Source organism: Mustela putorius, unplaced genomic scaffold (genome assembly GCF_011764305.1).
Source record: "Mustela putorius furo isolate JIRA1106 unplaced genomic scaffold, ASM1176430v1.1 tig00003836_pilon_pilon_pilon, whole genome shotgun sequence".
Classification (NCBI taxonomy): domain Eukaryota; kingdom Metazoa; phylum Chordata; class Mammalia; order Carnivora; family Mustelidae; genus Mustela; species Mustela putorius.
This window is the reverse complement of record NW_025421989.1, coordinates 38,446,054-38,461,082: the sequence shown is the minus strand read 5'-3', so window position 1 is coordinate 38,461,082 and position 15,029 is coordinate 38,446,054. Positions and strand designations below refer to the sequence as shown.

The following is a 15,029-nucleotide window of genomic DNA, read 5'->3' as shown; positions in this document are numbered from 1 at the left end:
TTTTTATGGCTGAGTAAGAGCCCATTGTATAGATGTACCACAGTGTGTTTAGCCATTCATCATTTGTTGGACACTTGTGTTGTTTCCATGTTTTGGCTATTGTGAGTAGTGCTACTGCAAACATACATAGACATGTATTTGTTTGAGAACCAGTTTTCCGTTTTCTCTTTTGTTTCGTTTTTATTTTTTTATTTATTTTATTTTTTTTTATTTTTTGAGACAGAGTGGAGGGAATGGCAGAGGGCGAGGGAGAGAATCTCAGGCAGCTTCCAGGCCAAGCTTGAGCCCATGCAGGGCTCGATCTCACAGCCCTAAAATCATGACCTGAGTGGAAATCAAGAGTTGTATTCTCAACCCACTGAGCCACCCAGGCGCCCCTACTTTTCAGTTCTTTCATGTATATACCTAAGAGTAGAATTGCTAGATCATATGGTAATTCTATGCTTAATTTCTTGGAGAACTGCAAAACTGTTTTCCACAGCAGATGAACCATTTTATATTCCCACCAGTGATGTATGAGGTTTATAGTTTTTTTACATCCTTGCTAACACTTGCTATTTTCTTTTCTTTTCTTTTTTTTTTAATGATAGCCACCCTAGTTGGTGTGAACTGGTACCTCATTGTGGTTTTTATTTGTATTTCTTTAGCGACTAATGATATTTAGCATCTTTTCTTGTACTTATTAGCCATTTTTATGTCTTTAGAGAAATATCTGATCAAATCCTTTGCCCATTTTAAAATTGGAAATGACATTGGTTTTTGAATGTTAAACTTCGCATTATTGGAATAAACTTTATTAGGTTGCGATGTGTTATCTTTATATATTGCTACATTCAATTTGTTAAAATTTTGTTTGAGGTTTTTTCCTATGTTCATGAGGATATTTATCTGTAGTTTTCTCATGTTTTGGTCTGGTTTTGATTTCATGGTAATACTGGCCTCATAGAATGAGTTGGGAATATTTCTTCTTTTTCATTTGTAGAAGAGTTTGTATAGAATTGCTATTGTTCCTTCCTTAAATGTTTGATATATTTAACCAGGGCTGCCTTTAGTTTGTTTTATGGGAAGGTAGTCTTTTTTTTTTTTTTTAGATTTATTTATTTATTTTAGCAACAGAAAGAGAGAGAGAAAGCATGAGTGAGCATTTTGGGAGGGGCAGTGGGAGAAACTCTTCAAGCAGACTCCCCACTGTGTGTGAAGTCTGACTCAGGGCTTGATTTCATGACCCTGAGATCGTGACCTGAGCGGAAATCAATAGATGCCTAACTGACTGAGCCACCCAGCCGCCCCATGGGAGTCTTAAAAACTATAATCTTGGGGCATCTGGGTGGCTCAGTGGGTTAAGCTTCTGCCTTCAGCTCAGGTCATGATCTCAGGGTCCTGGGATTGACGCCCATATTGGGTTCTCTGCTCAGCCGGGAGCCTGCTTCCCCCTGTTTCTCTGCTAGCCTCTCTGCCTACCTGTGATCTCTCTCTTTCTCTGTCAAATAGATAAATAAAATATTTTTTTAAAAACTACAGTCTCAATTTCTTTAGTAGATAAAGGGCTATTCAGGTTATATATTTCTTCTCTAGTGAGCATTGATAGTTTGTGTTGTTAAAGGAATTTGTCCATTTTACCTTGTTGAAGTTATTGGCTTAAAGTTGTTCATGATACTCAGTTCTTATCCTTCCAGTATCTGAAGAAGCTTTAGTGATGTCAGCTTTCTCATTCCTGATACTAATACAGTATCAGGAAGAAAGAAAGGCAGATTCTTTTTTTATTTCCTCTTGATCAGCCTGGCTAGAGATTAATTAATTTTATTGATCTCAAAGAAGCAGCTTGTCATTTCATTAATTTTCTGTTGCATTTCTGTGTTTTCTGTTTTTTCTACTCTGATTATTATTTCCTTTCTTCTACTTGCTTTGGGTTTAATGGCCTCTCCTTTTCTAATTTTTTCGTTTGGAGGCTGAAGTCATCGATTTGAAGCCCTTTTCCTTTTCTGACATAGGCTTTTAGTCCTCCAAAATCCTCCTAAATACCCCTTTAATGGCATCCCACGAATTTGGATGTTATTCCATTTTCATTCAGTTACTCTCTTATTTCTCTTTGATTTCTTCTTTGTTCTGCAGGTTATTTAGAAGTGTCTTACTTAGTTTCAATATTTGGGGATTTTCCAAAGATCTGACAATCTAATTTAATTCCCTGTAGTTAGAGGATATATGTATGTATGACTTGTATCCTTTTAAATTAATTGAGACTAGTTTTATGACTCAGAATATGGCCTATCTTGGTAAATACATCATGTGTACTTGGAAATAATGTGCATTCTATACTTCTTTCATGGAGTGTTCTATAAATGTCAATTAGGTCAAGTTGTTAAAATCTATATCCTTACTGATTTTCTGTCTACTGGTTCTGGAAACTATTAAGAGGAAGATATTGAAATTTCTGCCTATAATTGTGAGTTTGTTTATTTCTCCTTAGAGTTCTATCAGTTTTTGCTTCATGTATTTTGAAACTCTGCAGCTATATAAACATTTAAGACGGTCATGTTCTCTTGATGAATTGAACCCTTTATCATTATGAAGTGAATTTCTTTATCCTTGGTAATATTCTTTGCTCTGAAATCTACATTGTCTGATAATAAAGCCATTCCGGGAGCACCTGGGTGGCTCAGTTGGTTAAGCATCTGCCTTCAGCTCAGGTCATGATCTCAGGGTCCTGGGATTGATCCCGGTATTGGGGGACTCCCTGCTCAGTGGAGAACTGCTTCTCCCTCTCCCTTTGCTGCTCCACCTACTTGTGCTCTCTCTGTGTGTCAAATAAAAGCAAAACAAAATAAAATAAAATAAAACCATTCCAGCTTTCTTTTCATTGGTGTTAGTTACCATGGTATATTTTCTTCTGTCTTTAAAAATTTTTAACCTATATGTGTTTTTTTTTATATTCCTAGTATTTTTCTTACAGCCAACATTTAGTTGGGTCTTGTTTTCTTTTTTTTTATTTGACTTGATAATTACATCCTTTTAATTGATGCATTTAGATTATTTAGTATTATTTAGTATTTAGTATTATTTATCATTTATTAGTTAGTGATAAGATCAAATTTAAATCTATTGTTTTACTATTTGTTTATTGTTTGCCCATTTTTCTGTTTTCTTTTTCTTCCTTCTTTTGGTTTAAATGAAAAATGTTGATTCCATCTTATCTCATTTGTTGGATTAGTAGCCATTGTCAGGAAGGAAAAATGTTTCTTTTACCCTCTTATGTTTAAGGCTTGGAGGCCTACAAGTTAAAATAAAAAAAAAAAAAAACAGATTAGTAAGAAAAAAAAAACCTGATTTAATTATAGGCTCACACAAAGAAATGTGACTCAAGTTGTTGATTAGAATTTGGGGCTCATTTACCATCTTAATAGTGGATGGGGAGGGGCACAGGGGCACTTTAGGAACAACAAATGACTTCTTAGAAGTGGGGGTGGGGAGAAAGAACACTTGTTGAAAAACAAATGACTTTCTGGAAAGCTAAATGGGCCCTTAGGAGAATAGATAGGAGATATGATAGTTTTGTTACAATGTCTGCTTGGGTGTGGTGCTGACTTCACTCTAAAAAGAGAAGATTTGAGTTGTTCCCTGGAAGGGGATTTAGGACAATTGAGTTCTTTTGGAGGTTTTGTTTTTAGGCAAATAAAGGATTTCAGAAACTCAGATGCCCTCAACTCAAAAGAATTATTTATGCTACAGTGGCTTAGTCTAGACTGCTTTGCTGTAACTCTTTCTTATTTTGTTGGTTGGTTTAGGGTGTACAGAATACAATTAAAACTTGGTACACCTACCTTCCAGTGACGGTATGGTACATATCATACTGTATCAGATAGTATAAGAATTTTAAAATAGTATACTTCCATTTCTCCCCGACTAAGCTTTGTGCTATTGTTGTATACTTTACTTTTACATATGTGATAAACTCCACACTCTATTGCTATTTTTAACAGCCAATTATCTTTTGAAGAGATTAAAATAACAAGGGAAAAAACCATATATTTATATACACAGTTACCATTTCCTTTGCTTTTCATTCTTCTGTGCAGATCCTTATTTCCATCTGGAATCATTTTTTCTTCTGCCTGAAAGACTTCCTTTAACAGGACTTGTATTGTGGGTCACCTAGTGATGAATTATTTTGCTTTAAAAAAAGATATCTCAAAATGTCTTTTTTTTTTTTTTTGGCCTTTATGTTTGAAAGTTATTTTCATAGGGTATAAATGTTTAAATTGAAAGTTTTTTCTTGTTGTATTTTAAATACATTATTCCTCTCACTTCTGTATTATGCTGTTCACATGAGAAATGGTCAATTTCATTTTTTTTCCTTTTTATGTAATGTGTCTTTCTTCTTTGACTAATTTTAACATTTTCTATTTACCACTGGTTTTAAGAAATTTGTTTATGAGATGTGGGTTAGTTCTGTTTTGCTTAGGGTTCATTGAGTTTCTTGGATCTATAGACTTACAGTTTCCATACCAACTTTGAAAATGTTTGGTCATGTTTTCTTCAAATTTTTTCTAGTTCCCATCTCTCTCTCTTCTCCATTGGCAGCTCTCATTACATGTATATTAAGCTTTTTAAAGTTGTCCCACAGCTCACTGATAATCTGTTTATCTTTTTTATTCTTTATTCCCTGTGTGTTGTTCATTTTAGATACTATCTTTTGAAATGTCTTCAAGTTCACTAATCATTTTTATTTGTGATACCTAATTTGCCATTAATCATAACCATTGTATTTTTCATCTCATGTATTATAGGTGACGTTGGATTTGGGTCTTTTTATATCTTCCACATCTCTACTTAACATGTTAAATTTTTTCCTCTAGCTTCCTGTGTTTAACGTATATAGTTATAATAGTGGTTTTAATATCCTTTTCATCTAATTCTATCATCTGTGCAATTTCTATGTCAGTTTCAACTGATACATTTTTATCTCCATTATGGATAATGTCTTCCTGCTTGCTAATTTTTTATTAAATGCCAAACATTTTGGCTCTCAGCTTGTGGGTGCTGAATATATTGCATTCCTTTTTTAAAATCTCTCAATGATTTTAATGCCTAGTTTTGATAAACAAAGTAAATTTCCACCTACTTCTTTTACATAGAACAGAATGTAGTAGTTTTAAAAAAGTGTACATTCTTTAGCTTTCTCCTGTACTTTTTTTTGCCTATCTTTCAAAACTGAACACTGAATATTTTTAACATAGTAATGTGATGTTATATATACATTTTATTATTATTTTTTAATATTTTATTTATTTATTTGACAGACAGAGATCACAAGTAGACAGAGAGGCAGGCAGAGAGAGCTGGGGGCCGGGGGGGTGGGGGAAGCAGGCTCCCCGCTGAGCAGAGAGCCCAATGTGGGGCTTGATCCCAGAATGCTGGGATCATGACCCAAGCCAAAGGCAGAGGCTTTAACCCACTGAGCCATCCAGGCGCCCCTATATATACATTTTAATTGCACATATTAGTAATAAAATAACTCCATGTTTTGGTAATTCATAGCATATTTATGAAATGAAAAGCTTTCTATCAAAATATACTTTTCACTGGGAAAAAGAACTAAAACAGACAAGTCAATCTATACAAAGTAAATATTAACTTAAAGTAAATTTTTAAGTAATTTTAAGTAAATTTTAAAGTAATTTTTACAAAGTAAAAATTAACTTAAATTTAAAAAAAATTAACTTTGGTAGGTTTCAGTGCAGGACAGTCCTTCACAAGCCTATTTGCCTTTATCCCCCAGAGTGGCTCATCTCCTGAGTTAAGATTTTAAAAAATATTTTTCATTGAGATTATTATGTTGACATTTGTTTCTCATTCCACATCCTCTTCAGCCAAGCTCTGAGCACTTAACAATTTCCCTGACTAATTGTTGGAAGCTTGGTCAGAAGCATCTGGAACATTGGCGGCAGAAGAATTTGCTGTAACACTTGCAATAAGTGCTGTGGCCATCCACACACAGCAGTTGCATTTGTCAGATGGTCTACACCCTTCTTGTATTTACCTCAAGCTGGCAACTCTTCTTCAGGGAAGAACTTCTGACTAGCTTCACCATCTTTAAAGTCCAGTAACTTGAGAAGTCCAGTTCTCTCCTTGGCAAGCTTTTGTTTCTTTCTTGGTTCTTGAGGCTTGTTCTCGAAGCTGGGGTCACTCTGTCTCTTGTGGTGGAAGTAAATATGGTACCCGATGAAAAGACCCCTGCAGACACCTGCTGTTATGATTCTGCCCTGCCATTCTCTCTTGACCAAGAAGCAGGAGTGAGCTCAGCGGCGTTGGGATCCAGGTGACAAAGCAGTAGGCTATGAACCCTCAGAGCGGATCCCCCTGCTCCCACCCGTTGCTTGCCATGAGCGATGCAGAAAGGCCTATGTTTGTGATCTTATAAACACTCCTGAGCTTTGTTCTGAGGCTGATTAATTTACCAGGAAACATTTTTATCCTTTCAAATTATTCCTTTAAGCTTTGTTAGGACAAAAGCAACATTTGGTCTGGGGCTAGTTTTTTAAATCAACGCACTGAACACAGTAGAATTTCTTTTTTTTTTCCAAGATTTTATTTATTTGTTTGACAGAGAGAAAGATTACAAGTAGGCAGAAAGGCAGAGCAGAGAGAGAGAGAGAGAGAGAGGGAAGCAGTTTCCCTGTGAAACAGAGCCTGATATGGGGCTGGATCCCAGGACTCTGAGATCATGACCTGAGCAGAAGGCAGGGGCTCAACCCACTGACCCACCCAGGTGCCCCTAGGGCTAGTTTTTTCCCAATTCGGAGGCAAAAGCTGAGTACTCTACCCAATTCTGCACCATTAATGAAGTTTTCTACTCTGACTGGTGGGAACAGGAATGTGGTAGGTGGAATTCTAAGATGACTCCTCGTGACCCACACCTTTATATAATCCCCTCTTCAATGAGTATAGTCCCTCCCCAAATGAAGTCTTTTTTTAAATACTGCACAATTGATGTCAAGAAAGGTTGATTCCCCCAGGTGAGACTCACCTAATCAGGTGAGTCCTGAAAGAGGACTAGGTTCTTCCCGACAAAAGAAATTCAGGGATTCAACATGAAGGAAATTATCCCTTGCTGGTTTTGAAAGTAGAGAGGGTCACATGGTAAAGACCTGAAATTAATCTCTAGGATCAGAGCAGCCCCTTCTGACAGCCAATGAAAAAATGGTGTCTCAGTCCTAACAACAGCAAGGATCTAAATTCTGACAACAACAAGTGAGTCTGGAAGTGGATTCAGCCTCAGAGCCTCCAGGAAGGACCCAGCCCATCCAGTGTCCTGGCATCAGCCATTGAGTCCCTGAGCAGAGGACCCAGGTAGCCTACATTCAGACTTCAGATTTACAGAACTGTGAACTTATAAATGGGTTTTATTTTAATCCACTAAGTATGTGGTAATTTGTTCCGCAGCAGTTGAAAATTAATATAAGGAACCATTCTTGGCCTTGTGTGACCTCTGAGAATGGGTTTTATGTTACCTCTTTTGGTTGGCCTCAAATATTTCTTTTCTGTGCATACCCTGATCAGTCCTTGGTGGAAGACTGAAGTGGGACCTTCTACACATCTTTGGAGTTCTGTTTTGTGTTTTCTCCTTACTCATACTCTCCCTTGAGAACTCTAGTCTCGACCTTTCTGAACTCCAAGTTCTGTTTGCTTAATTCAGGCAGGCTGCTAAGGTCTGCTTGAGATCCTTCTTTTTGCATTTTTGAAATTCTCTCCAGGCTATAAACTGGGAAACAATAGAATTTGTCTCATTTGTTGCTGTTGTTGTTTAGTTTTAACTAGACTCTGCAGCTAACATAGGGCTTGAATTCATGACCCTGAGATCAAGAGTCTCATGCCCTACTGACTGAGCCAGCCCGGTGCTTGGTCCCATTTGTTTTCTATCTCTCGGAGATCACTGCCCTTTGTTAGTTGATGTCTTGTGTCTCCAAAACTATAGCGTCATATATGTCATCTGTTTTATTTTGTTGTTTTGAGACAAAAGAAGATGTCACTTTTTTTTTTAGCAGTGTTATATAGTTATATTAGTTGGTAATGTTCTAATTTGTATTTTAAAAGTAAGCATTCTGCTAAACATTTTCCTCTTTGGTTCTGTATACAACATACTTCTTAACTATTTTGCAGTGTTTGACATGATGCCTTACATGTAGTAAGCACTCGATAAATGCTTGACTTGGTTTTTAAATTTGACTTCCAAAAACTCACCATTCATTTGCAGTAACCTTTCAGAGATCTCATGGATGCCATTACTGATTTCACATTAGTTGTCACAAGTATCATTGCATAACCACACTGAAGCTGGTTATTACAAAATATTGAGATATGCATGTAAATGTAAATATATGCTCTACTGCCTTAGTCTGGCTTCCCTAAGAGCAGCTTCTAAGATTAAGGTTTGTGAGCAGGTAATTTATTTAGAAATACGGTTTCAGAAAGCCGATGTGCCTAAAAAGGAAGTGGAACAGAGAAGGAGGACAAGAACCAATCCATGTACAAATAGAGTTGGCCACCATTGTAGAAAACTGGTGTTTAATCCATCCGACTGGGATCTTTTGTAAAGTGTGAAAAAATGAGTCTCAGAACTGTTTAGGGATCAAAGGCAGAATCATGTACCTATTGTCTCCTGTTCTCCAGTGATCAAGAGTGACCCTACGAGTATTAAACTCCCTCACATTTTCTAGTTGTCCATGTGGAAATGCAGAAGGAATTCCTACTGTGAGAGGAAGACAAGCCTCCGGGAGGGAAATAGAACATGTATGACACTAGCTAAGGAGAAATAGCGTCCAACTGCGTCGATGTAAAACCATTCCAATTCTGAAAGTAACTGGTCATTGCAGTGGTGACTGAAGTAAGAGGAGAGGCCAGGAGGATTTTGGAATGATAGGGAGGGCTTGTCCAATACACACAAAATTCTGGAAGTTATTTAGTGATATAATTTATTACTAGTTTCTAACAGTCTGAGATTGACATCCACGCAATGTTGAGTAGCTTCAAGCTGTAAGAACACTAAGACCCCCAGGAAGTGATAAGAAGGAGCCATTGAAGATAATGCACTCAAATTGGCAATAATATCCTTGGAATAGTATTTTTCCCAGCTCTATTGAATATATAATTGACATATAACATTATACAAGTTTAAAGTATTAATTTGATACATTTATATATTGCAAAATGATTACCACTGTAGCATTAGCTAACACCTCCATCACATCTAATAATTACTGTTTCCTTTTTGTAGTTAGAACATTTAAGATCTACTCTCCTGGCACATTTCAAGTATATGATATGTTATGGTTAAGTATAATCACCATGCTGTACTTTAGATCCTTAGAACTTATTCATCTTATAACTGTACATCTGTATCCTTTGACCAACATCTCTTCTTTTCTCCCATCCCCTAGCCACTGGTAACCACTTCTATGAGTTCATCTTTTAAAAAATGAGATCATACGGTATTTATCTTTCTCTGTTTCACTTATTTCACTTAGCATCATGCCCTCAAGTTTTATCCATATTATCACAAATAGCAGGATTTCCTTCTTTTTCCTGGCAAATGATATCCCATACATATCATATGTATTTTATACACACACACACACACACACACACACACACACATATATCCATGCATCCCATTGATAGACACTGAGGTTATTTCTATATCTTGGTTGTTGTGAATAATGCTATAATAAACATGAGAGTGCAGATATCTCCTTGATATCCTGTTTTCATTTTAGAGTAATAATTTTTAAAATCATTACTGTTAGAGTTCTGTTTTGGGCCAGATTTACCTTCCTGCCTAAAACAACAGAAAAACAGGCAAAATATATGAAACAGAGCTTTTTAAGACACTGAATTTTAGGCAACGAAAAAGAGTGATACATGAGAGACAGGAAACAAATGTGGAGAACCCCATTATTGCCCCAGATTATTGCCTTAAGAGAGTTTTGAGGCTATGGCACAGAAAGAAGTAAACCAAGTAGAATATGGTGGACTTCCTGGCTAGAAGAGATGAGGCTGAGTGTCCAGGAATACCAGTGGAGCTAGAGTTCACAGGGCAGATGATATGAGAGAAGAGAACTCTACAGATTTAGAACTTCAAAGATGTTCAAAATGCCCCTTGAGTATTCAGCTGAGAACTAAGCAGTGCTTATGTCCAAGGAAACTACCTAAGTCTGGGGAAAGAACCATTTGAAAGGATTAGAAGAAACAGTACCTAGTGTTCACATAGAGCTGATAATAGTACCTGTGTTCAATGACCTGACTGCAAGGTCTCACAGTTCATAGAATATTGCATTCAGAAGGTTCTTGCCTCAGTAATGAGGGATAATTAACTCTAGTTAATACACGCTTCTTATTTCATATAATAAATTTTATAATTTATTATAAAAGACCTAAAAAATCAAACTGTTTCCAAGTAATGTAGCTACATCCCAGGAAAAAAAGCTTAAGAATATTTATAAGAATACATTCAGCACCCATAAAGGTAAAATTCACAAGGTCTTGCAGCCAATAAAAAATTAGCAGTCATGCAAAGAAAAGGGAACTTTGACTCACAATGAAAGAACAAAGCAATTAATAGAAACTGATTCAGACTGACACAGATATTATAATTAGCCAACAAGGACAATAAAACAGCTACTATAAATATTTTCCATATGATCAAAAAGTTAAGGATAGACATGGAGGATGAAACTGAAACTTCTATTGATAAAGACTACAATGTGTGAGGTGAGATGAAAAATATAATGAAAGGGATTAATGACAAAATAGGCTTTGCAGAAGAAAAGATTAGCGAACTTAAGGAGATAGCAATAGGATTTATCTGAAATACAGAAAATAAAAAGATTGGGAAAAATTAACGGGACATTGGGGAGCTATGGGACAACTTGAAGCACTCTAATGTGTGATTATAGTAGCAGAGCAGAAGAAAGGTAGGGAAATAATGACCTAAGGATTCCAAGTTTTATGGAAACAAATGGATATATGAATCTTAAAAAAAAATCCCTATCCACAATAAATATGAAGAAAACTACACCAAGGAACACTATAAATGTCTCAAAACTAGATATAGAGCAAAAATCCTAAAAGAAGCCCCAGAGAAATGTCACATTTTGCACAGAGGAACAACAATAACGATTTCAGCAGATTTTTCATCAGAAACAATGCAAACAAGAGCATAATGGACTGATACATTTAAAGTACTGAAATGGTAAAACTGAATCTGTAGAATTCTATACCCAATGAAAATATCTTCTAAAACTGAACACAGAAAAAGTACTCAAAAAATACTTACGCACAAATGTTTATAGCAGCATTATTCACAACAGCCAAGAAGTGAAAATAACCCAAATATCTGTTAACAGATGAATGGATAAAGAAACTGTAGTATAAACATGTCGGAGAATATTATTTGGCCATAAAAAGGAATGAAGTAAAAATTAAAAAAAAAGGGGCACCTGGTGGCTCAGTGGGTTAGGGCCTCTGCCTTCAGCTCAGGTCATGATCCCAGAGTCCTGGGATCGAGCCCCACATCGGGCTCTCTGCTCAGCAGGAAGCCTGCTTCCTCCTCTCTCTATCTGCCTGCCTGACTACTTGTGATCTCTCTGTCAAATAAATAAATAAATATCTTTAAAAAAAAAAAAAAAAAAAAAAAATTAAAAAAAAAAAAAGGAATGAGTACTGGTACCTGCTACAATGTGGATGAACCTCAAACACATATTGCTAAGTGAAAGAAGGCAAAGACAGCATTCACATGTTATATGATGTTATTTGTATGAAACATCTAGAATAGGTTAATCTATAGTGACAGAAAGCTGAGTAGACTGGAAGGAGGGAGATATGGGGAGTAGTTGCTTAATGGATACAGGGTTTTCTTCTAGGGTGATGAAAAATTCTGGAACTAGGTAGAGATGGAAACTGTGCAAAATTGTGAACATGCTAAATGCAACTGAATTTTGCACTTTAAAATGATTAATATTATGGTATGTGAATTTCACCTCAATAAAATATATATCACGGGGCACCTGGGTGGCTCAGTGGGTTAAAGCCTCTGCCTTCAGCTCAGGTCATGATCCCAGGGTCCTGGGATCGAGCCCCTCATTGGGCTCTCTGCTCAGTGGGGAGCCTGCTTCCTCCTCTCTCTCTGCCTGCCTCTCTGCCTACTTGTGATCTCTGTCAAATTAAATAAATAAAATCTTTTAAAAAATAATAAAATATATATCAGTTGACCATGGATAGGAAAACTTAATATAGGAAAGGTGTGAATTCCCACAAATTGATACACAGATTTAATGCAGTTTCTATCAAAATTTCAGCAAGAATTTTTGTAGATATAGACAAGATTATTCTAAAGCTTATATAGGAATAGGAAATAGGAATAGGAATAGGAAAGGAACTAGAATAGGTACAAAAATTTTGAAAAAAAAACAAAGTAGGAAGAATCAATCTGATTTAAATATTTAGTACATAGCTACTGGTGGAATGTTTGGCACTGGTGGAAGAATAGACCCACAGATCATTGAAAAAGAATAGAGAACCCCAAAACAGACCCATACAATTATAACCAACTGATCTTTGGACAAAGGTGCTGAAGCAATTTAGTGGAGGAAGGAGAGCCTCTCACAGAATGGTGCTGAAGTAATTGAACATCCATATGCCAAAAAAAGAAAAGAAACAACAAGCAACCCAAAAAATAAAAATCAAAAAAGCTTTGACTTCAACTGCACATTTTATACAAATATCACCTCAAAATGGGCCATGGACTTGAATGTAAAATTTAAAGCCATAAAACTTTTAGAAAAAAAAAACAGGAGAAGATAGTCAGGTTAAGGGAATAAAGGGTAAGTGAAGAGTTCTTCAGCTTGACACCAAAAGTGTGATTCATTAAAAAAAAAAAAAGATAAATTGGACTTCATCGAATTTGAACATTTGTGCTGCAAAAGACTTAGAGGATGTTAAGAGGTTGGAAAGACAAACTACAGACCAAGAGAAAATCTTTGCGAACCATATAGCCAATAAAGTACTAGTATCTGGAGGGTCCCGGGGGTTCAGTCAGTTAAGCACCTGACTCTTGGTTTCGGCCCAGGTCATGATCTCAGGGTTGTGAGAGTGAGGCCCTTACTGGTGGGAGCCTGTTTGGGATTCTCTCTCTCTCTTTTGCTCTCTCTAAAATAAATAAATGTTAGGGGCGCCTAGGTGGCTCAGTGGTTAAAAAGCCTCTGCCTTCGGCTCAGGTCATGATCTCAGGGTCCTGGGATTGAGCCCCGCATCGGGCTCTCTACTAAGCAGGGAGCCTGCCTCCTCCTCCTCCTCTCTCTCTCTGCCTACTTGTGATCTGTCTGTCAAATAAATAAATAAATCTTAAAAATAAATAAATAAAATAAATGTTAAGAAAAAGTGCTAGTATCTAGAATATATAAAGCAGTCACAACAGTAGACCAACAATCCACAACAAAATGGAGAAAACACAGGGACAGAGATTTCACCAATGAGGATATAGAGATGAAACATCTGCACCTCCAAAGACATTTGACATCATTTAGCCACCAGGGAAAATGCAAACAAAGCTGCAGTGCACTGTCACCACACATCTATCAGAGTGTCTAAAAAGAAATAGTGACAGCAGCATCCAGGCTGGATGTGGAGAAGCTGGATCACTCACACATTGCTGGATGAATGTAAAATGGTGTGGCCCCTCTGTAAGACACTTTGGCTGTTTCTTAAAAACTAACTATGTAACTACAACATGACCCAGAAATCCCACTCCTGGGCATTTATTCCAAAGAAAAAAAACATACGTTCACACGAAAACCATTATGCAATCTCTCTCTCTCTCTCTCTCTCTCTCTCTCCCTATAATAAATAAATCTTAAGAAGGAGGGGCATGGTACCTGGGTGGCTGAGTCAGTTGAGTGTCCGACTCTTGGTTTTGACTCAGGTCATGATCTCAGGGTTGTGGCATTGAGCCCCACGTTGGGCTCTGTGCTTGATGGGGAGTCTGCTGGAGATTCTTTCCCACCCCCTCTGCTCCTCTCTGCACTCTCTCTCTGTGTCTCTCAAATAAATACATAAATCTTTTCAAAAAAAATGCTACATATGGATATGTATAGCAGCTTCCCTCATAATAGTCCCAAACTGGAAAGAACCTATGGTCTTTCAGTGAGCTAATAGTTAAACAAGCCACAATACCTCAGTACTGTGGAATACTGCCCAGCAATAAAAATAAGCGAATAATTGATACAATGCAACAACTTGGATGGGTCTATAGAGAATTATACTGTGTGAAAGAAACCAATCCCAGAAGGTTATAGACTGTATTATTCCATTTACATAACGTTCTTGAAATGAAAAATATTATAGAAATGAAGAACAGATCAGAGGTTGCCAGGGTGTAAAGGGGGTAGTGGGGAGGGTGAGAGGCGGACAAATGGGCGTGCCGACAACAGGACACCTTGAGGAATCCTTGTGGTGGTGAAAATGTTGCGTACCTTGATTTTATCAATGTCAGTATCCTGGGAGTGACACAGTACCATAGTTTTTCAGGACGCTACCATCAGTGGAACTGAATAAAGGATACATGGGATTTCTTTGTATTGTTTCTTACAAATGTATTTAAAACTTTTTTTTAATTAAGGGTTTAATTTGAAAACTAGTTTTTAAAAAAGATTTATTTATTAGAGAGAGAGACAGACTGTGGGGGGAGGGAGAGAGGGAGAGAGAAAATCTCAAGCTCCTTCCACAGTGCCCTCACACACCAGGGCGGTGTAAAATCCTTTCAAGGGTGGTTTCCCCTTGTCCCTGTCAGCCTTTCTTCCAGCTGTCCTCCATCATCAACACTTTTGTTCAACATCACACTGCAAGGTATACAGATGACAAGTAAGCACATGAATAGTTTAGGGAAATGCAAATTAAAACCATAACAAGGGGTGCCTGGGTGGCTCAGTCAGTTAAGCGTCTGCCTTCAGCTCAGGTCATGATCCCAGGGTCCTGGGATG

General features: G+C 37.0%; 1 pseudogene; it reads right to left on the bottom strand.

Moving 5' to 3' along the window:
• Positions 1-5,847: 5,847 nt before the first annotated feature.
• On the bottom strand, positions 5,848-14,567 carry LOC101680471 (annotated as a pseudogene).
• Between the last annotated feature and the right edge of the window lie 462 nt (positions 14,568-15,029).